General features: G+C 51.0%; 1 protein-coding gene across 9 annotated transcripts in view; it reads right to left on the reverse strand.

The window, feature by feature from the left end:
• Positions 1 to 2,749, reverse strand: part of LOC144101354 (protein tweety-like) — a 33,296-nt gene extending 30,547 nt beyond the window's left edge. For 5 of the 9 annotated variants that reach the window (XM_077634473.1, XM_077634470.1, XM_077634469.1 and 2 more), the window contains exon 1: positions 2,399 to 2,729. The gene's annotated coding sequence lies outside the window, so the exon portion shown is untranslated. Of the gene's footprint in view, positions 1 to 2,398 lie in introns of all 9 variants that reach the window. The other 4 variants (XM_077634472.1, XM_077634471.1, XM_077634468.1 and 1 more) reach the window with 2 other exon arrangements.
• Positions 2,750 to 6,000: the final 3,251 nt, after the last annotated feature.

Below are 6,000 nucleotides of genomic sequence, written 5' to 3' on the forward strand. Positions count from 1 at the left end.
ACTTCATCGTTGAATGCATAAAGTAGACAGAAGCGGCTTGTATTCTTTATTCCTCTACATTACGCTCTTTCTGTAGGTCTTTTTTTTTCTCCCTCTCTCTATGTCCCACGAACATTCCTGGCGAGAGCGTTTTCAGCATCTAAATAAGGCAGCACGTGTGATCACTTTCTCCAGGGGCTTCCCACGACGGCTTGCGACAGGCATGAAACATTTTTGGTTTTTGGGGAAAGGAAATGACGCAGTATCTGTCTCATATATCGTTGGACACCTGAACCGCGCCGTAAGGGAAGGGATAAAGGAGGGAGTGAAAGAAGAAAGGAAGAAATAGGTGCCGTAGTGGAGGGCTCCGGAATAATTTCGACCACCTGGGGATCTTTAACGTGCGCTGACAACGCACAGCACACGGGCGACTATGAAGTATATTTCCGCTGATACCGAGGCGCCCTTGGTGGAAAGGAATATGGACGCCAGCGACGACTCAACTCGACGCGAATACGGAATGGCATGAATGCATAAAACGACGCCTTCGCGAACGCGCCAGTCTGCGTTCATCCTCTAAAACACCGCCGAAGCACACAACAAACGCATAAAAAAAAAATTCTTGGAGCGTTTTTAGCGCTCTCTTCGACTGGGCCCGTTCGCGAGAGCTGCTGCACAGCACGGGGTCGGAGTATACGTGCTGCTGGCATAGCTTCAACCCTCCACTTCCGCTGTCATGACGTCAGTTAAAGACCTTGACGACTCGGCATTTTCCTCGTTGGCGTTGCATAACCCCTCTCGCAACTCGACGCCTCGGGAGCGAAATAAGAACAAAGAAAAGTTCATATGGCTAGCGACGTGACTCGACCTTCGAGCCAGCCGTTATGAACGGGGCCTTTCGAGAAAGAACGTAGAAGCAGTAGATGTACACGTCAGCACCACGCGAAAGTTGTGCATGCTTGCAAAATACACGCGGGACGAACTTCATTGGAGCAAGTAGCGCATGAAAGAAAGGAGGATAATGAGCAACGATATTATGAAACGAGGAAAGAGCACGCAGATGCGGTGTGTAGGACATAAAAAGGGCGCTCGTCAGGCAGTTATCGAGACAATCGAGGTCAGCAGAGAGGTCGCCAGGGTCCCCGGCAAACTGTTGCTTCGGGCGTTATCTAGAGCACCGGCTAGACGCACGAAGTGCAGCGTCGTTTGCACTTCGATGCATCAGCGCGACGGCATCGCGGCCTTGAAGTCTCATAAAAGAAGCATATGCGCCAGCATATATAGCTTACGCAAGCAATAATTCTGGCTCTAGTTTCCTCATCCAGCGGCTATGAGCGCGACTTTTCAAACCATTCAAATACTAGTCCACGATCTCTCTCGGCGGTGAAGAATGGCGCAAATCTGACTTCTCGATCCCGTCTTTCATTCAACCAGCTCTCAGAGGAAAGAACGAAACGTTCATGTTCCTATATTTTAACCAGCCAAGCCATGCTTGCAACGGCGGGCTTGCCGAAGCAGCAGAGGGGGCATTGTCTCGACTCCATACCATCCATACCACACCTCAGGGCGCGCGCCGGAGACGGCGCCCGACCCCAAGAAATCAATACAGCGGAATAGGAAACAGCGAGAAAAACAAAACTGCGAGAGATAGTAAGACCCGCGGCACGATTAGTGCGAGCGCCCCTCGGGGACAAAGGAAAAGAGATTAGGACCACGACGGTGACGGCCAGACAAACTGCTTCGGTGCGGAAAGGAGTGACCGCGAAGGCGTGGGAGGCGCGGCTTCAAGCGAGACGAGCGTCTTTTCAAACACACTGATCGCACGGAGCTTTCGAGCCATACATTATGCAAAGCGCAAAGCTCCATCCGAGAAGCGAAAGCTGGAAAGGAAAGCTTCTCCAACTTTACTGCTACAGAAACCGCGCGTCAAAGTAAAGCTCGGTAGCCGTGTTCGGAAACGCGAGCAGCTACAGCGAGGCGCGCTTGCTCGCTGGGGCCAACATGTATCGACCCGGGGGTTCCGAACTCCATTGGCCGTCCTTCCCTTCGTTTATATTTTTCTTTCTCCCGGCAGCCTTTTCCATGCAGTACAGCTGCGGGCCCAGCCGCGGCTGGCCACCGCGGTGTTTACCCACGGGGGAGAGCTTTCGTGCAGCGAGCATATCACGTATCGGTTACAGAGACGCGGAGCGCGCTCAAGATGCGTTCGGAACCAAACGCATCGCACGCTCGGCGAACAATCCAGTGCGCGGCGCGCGTCAAAATGGAAGCTACGCAGACATTTTGGGGCATGTCCGAAAGGAGCAAAATAAGGAAAAGAGCAGAAAGTGTTGAGGGGAGGAAGGAAGAAAAGGAGAGCGCACGAAGAAGAGAGAGCGGAAAACGCAGGCAGCCGGACGGCTGTTCCGGAGAGACTCACCGCTCGGGGAATCGATGGCTGTGACGCGAGGCAGAGAGCGCGAGTTTTTTCCCGCGACGGTAGCTAGCCGTCGCGCGTCATAGCCGCGGAGTTTCTCTGGGCGCTCCGGGAGAGGAGCGTTATTCCGTGGTCTTTCTGCCGGAGATAAAGGCGGTGCTGATGCGAGCACGGCCTCCACGGGAACACGCAGAGAAAGGCGCGCGCAGGAAATTGGTTATCCGGTGGTTTCTCACATAGTCTAGCTGCTCGCGATAACCACCCACAGCCAAGACAAGACACACACGGCCTCCGCTGCCGTCCGTGCGAGCGGGGACCGCCCCGAGCGCACTTTGTCAGAGAGGAGGAAGTCGCGAGAAAGGAGGGGCGAGAGAGAAAAAAAAAGCGGACGCTGTGAAGCTTTGGAGCTGATGAAAACCTTTGGAGAGAAGAAAATGATAGTACCGTTCTCCGCCACTAGGGCAAAGCGTTCGTTGCAAGCAAAGCAACCTTTTAGCGCTGCCTACTCTCCCGTTACACGTTGAAATTCATCTGTCTATAAGTGTAAAGATACCTATTTATGAAGAGCAACGACAATTACATGATAACACTAAAGTAAACTCTCTTTTTGACGCCATGTTTATACTTTGTTATAGAACATTTTTTAAATATCGTGTTACATGCACGTTTGAATCGGAACTCTTCACAAACCAGCTCATTAAAAGACAGATATAAAAGCTATTTAAAGAACTGAATTTCTGATAATGTCACAGCAATGCCATGTCATGCAATAGAAAGTTTCGGTTTCGATATCTCGGCTTTTGCGACCGATAGGCCGCAAAAGGTTTCATGTGAACAGCCGCATTTGGGCTAGCAGAGATGTTTTTCAGCACAGATTGACGTTTCCTCTACCCTCAAGTACCCTACAAGGGTCCGATGAGGGCAGCAGTTGGGCGCGCCCGTTTTACAGCCCCTCCAAATCTTGTGCGGGACTGACAGTGGTTTCGCGTGGGCAGCGAGAGAGAGAGGGAGCCCTCCACTACGGCACCTCTTTCTTCCTTTCTTCTTTCACTCTCTCCTTTATCCCTCTTCCTTACGGCGCGGTTCAGGTGTCCGCCGATATGTGAGGCAGGTACTGCGCCATTTCCTTTCCCCAAAAACCAATTTTCATTTCATTTTCAGAGAGAGAAAACTTTCATTTAGGTCGCAGGAGTCGGGTGGTCGGGGCACCTAGTCCTAGGGCTCCGCTGGCGGCAGCTGACATGCGCACTAACTGAATTATCCAAGCTTGCTAGTACAGGTTGTCGCTGCATGGTCAGGGCCTCCTCCCACTGCTCGTGTGTGGCACTATTAATTTTTTTTCTCAGACGCGGCGGGCCCTACGTAAGAGCTAGGGCATCTGCGCCATCGCGGTCATACACGAGGGAAAGAAGGATGGAGTCTCCGTGAAAACTATAAACTATAGTTTTCACGGAGACTATAGTTAAGTTGCGTTAGCCGAGGAAGTGGCGATAGCGCTGGCAGCCACTCACTCCGACGCCACGCACATAATTTCTGATTGTCAATATGCCTGTCGACACGCCTGTCGAAATTATATAAGGGAAAGAATTTCGCCGCTTTTCATCAAAATTTTAGCAAACGCGCAACAAAGCTCAATGCTGGGTATACAAAACAATTAATTGGTATGGGTGCCCGGACACCAAGGAATAGCAGGGAACAAGACAGCCGCCCGAGCGTCTTTCCCCCGGAGTTCCACTGAATTTCAGACTCTGCCAGGACTCCTGCACCGCGAATTCGCTTACCACACGAGAACATTACAACATATCTGCGCCTCAGTAGGCAGACGTTCCCAGAGCATGGCAAGGGCCTCGATAAACTACCTAGGAGCGACACCTCAGAAGTCTACAAACGGGGTCGTTTCTAAGCCCTGCAATGCTAAAATACATAGACCCGACTTTTGCGAGATGTGGGCCACATATCATAAGGTAAGGGCCTGCCAGAAAAATCCTGAAATCAGCCAACGAGAGAGGCCTGGGAGGCGACCTTGTCCGACTGCTTGGAGAGTCCCAGAGGGCTCTGGTTCAAAGGGCGCGGGCAGCGGCTACTGCCAATGGTGTCCCATAATGAGGACTAGTACCACACAGCCAAGGGAGCGGTGAAACCCTCCACTCTCCTCTAAAACCCGCCCCAATGCATCCAATAAAGTTTTACCAACACCACCTTGTTTGTCTTGGCACTCCAAGATGTATGGTAGAACCTGAGGCTTGCTCCGCACCAAGGGCAGCAACTTAGGTATTGCGTGGGTCTGATCTTGTGTAAAATGTTGGAATCTTGGATATGTGTGTTGTATTCTCCTCCAGTCAATGGCATATCTGAGGAGGAGTCATTTGTGTGGCGGTGAGAAATGCCGTCTTTCTAGCCTAACGTGTTCTAGCCTGTCACCATGGCATACGGTCCTAGGAGAGGGGTGGGGTAGGGATGGGGATCTGCTTGGTTTGTGAGAGCTCGGGCTAGATCATTCGCTACCTCTTTTCCGGCTAGGCCTTCGTGACCAGGTGTCCATGTTATTCTGTGAGAGTGTACTTAACAGCGTGCTTTCCCTTCGCCGACAGGATATGGGAAAACTTTTATTGCCAACAGAAAGAAGCTAGAGGGCTACCCGCCTAGACGACGGCCGAAAGGTCTCGACTCTTGGTTGGTGGCGGCTTCGGCCGAAAGTTTTTGCGCAGCTGATCATCATGGGCGACCCGTAGTTATTCTTAGACAAGGACCTACCAGATAACGTCGATATCGTATCATCGTACTGCGTACAGTCTCTGCATCTGCTTTTCCTTGTCACAGCTTCACAATTGTGTACAAGTAGCTCAATGCTGCTTTACATATTTGCCTTGTGACGAATTAAGGTCCAGCAAAGTGCATCGTGCAGAGGTCTTATGCACGCTAATACACTGCGAAATTGCCAGCATATGCCACTTGTTACAGTGGCTTGGGCAAATAAGCAAAACTTTTGTTCACTGCACTGGTTACTTAACTACCGGACTGGACCATCACGTATCCCTTCTCTACTTCTTCCTTTATATACCCTCGCCCTGATGAAAGTTTGTTAATCGGAATATGCTGGTTTCAAATTGCTTTTTCATCTGGTCTCTGAAGGAAGCCTTCTGGTTTTCTGTTTGTATATGGCCCCAGTAGGGCAGCAACTGGTTTTTTGCGGGGCTCTTCCGGTCCTGAACAGGGACCTGCTTTTGTACTGGGATCTGTTGCTCCTCGCCCTGATGAAAGTTTGTTAATCGGAATATGCTGGTTTCAAATGGCTTTGTCATCTGGTCTCTGAAGGAAGCCTTCTGGTTTTCTGTTTGTATATGGCCCCAGAAGGGCAGCAACTGGTTTTTTGCGGGGCTCTTCCGGTCCTGAACAGGGACCTGCTTTTGTACTGGGATCTGTTGCTCCTCGCCCTGATGAAAGTTTGTTAATCGGAATATGCTGGTTTCAAATGGCTATGTCATCTGGTCTCTGAAGGAAGCCTTCTGGTTTTCTGTTTGTATATGGCCCCAGAAGGGCAGCAACTGGTTTTTTGCGGGGCTCTTCCGGTCCTAAACAGGGACCTGCTTTTGTACTGGGATCTG

Source organism: Amblyomma americanum, chromosome 8 (assembly GCF_052857255.1).
Source record: "Amblyomma americanum isolate KBUSLIRL-KWMA chromosome 8, ASM5285725v1, whole genome shotgun sequence".
Lineage (NCBI taxonomy): Eukaryota > Metazoa > Arthropoda > Arachnida > Ixodida > Ixodidae > Amblyomma > Amblyomma americanum.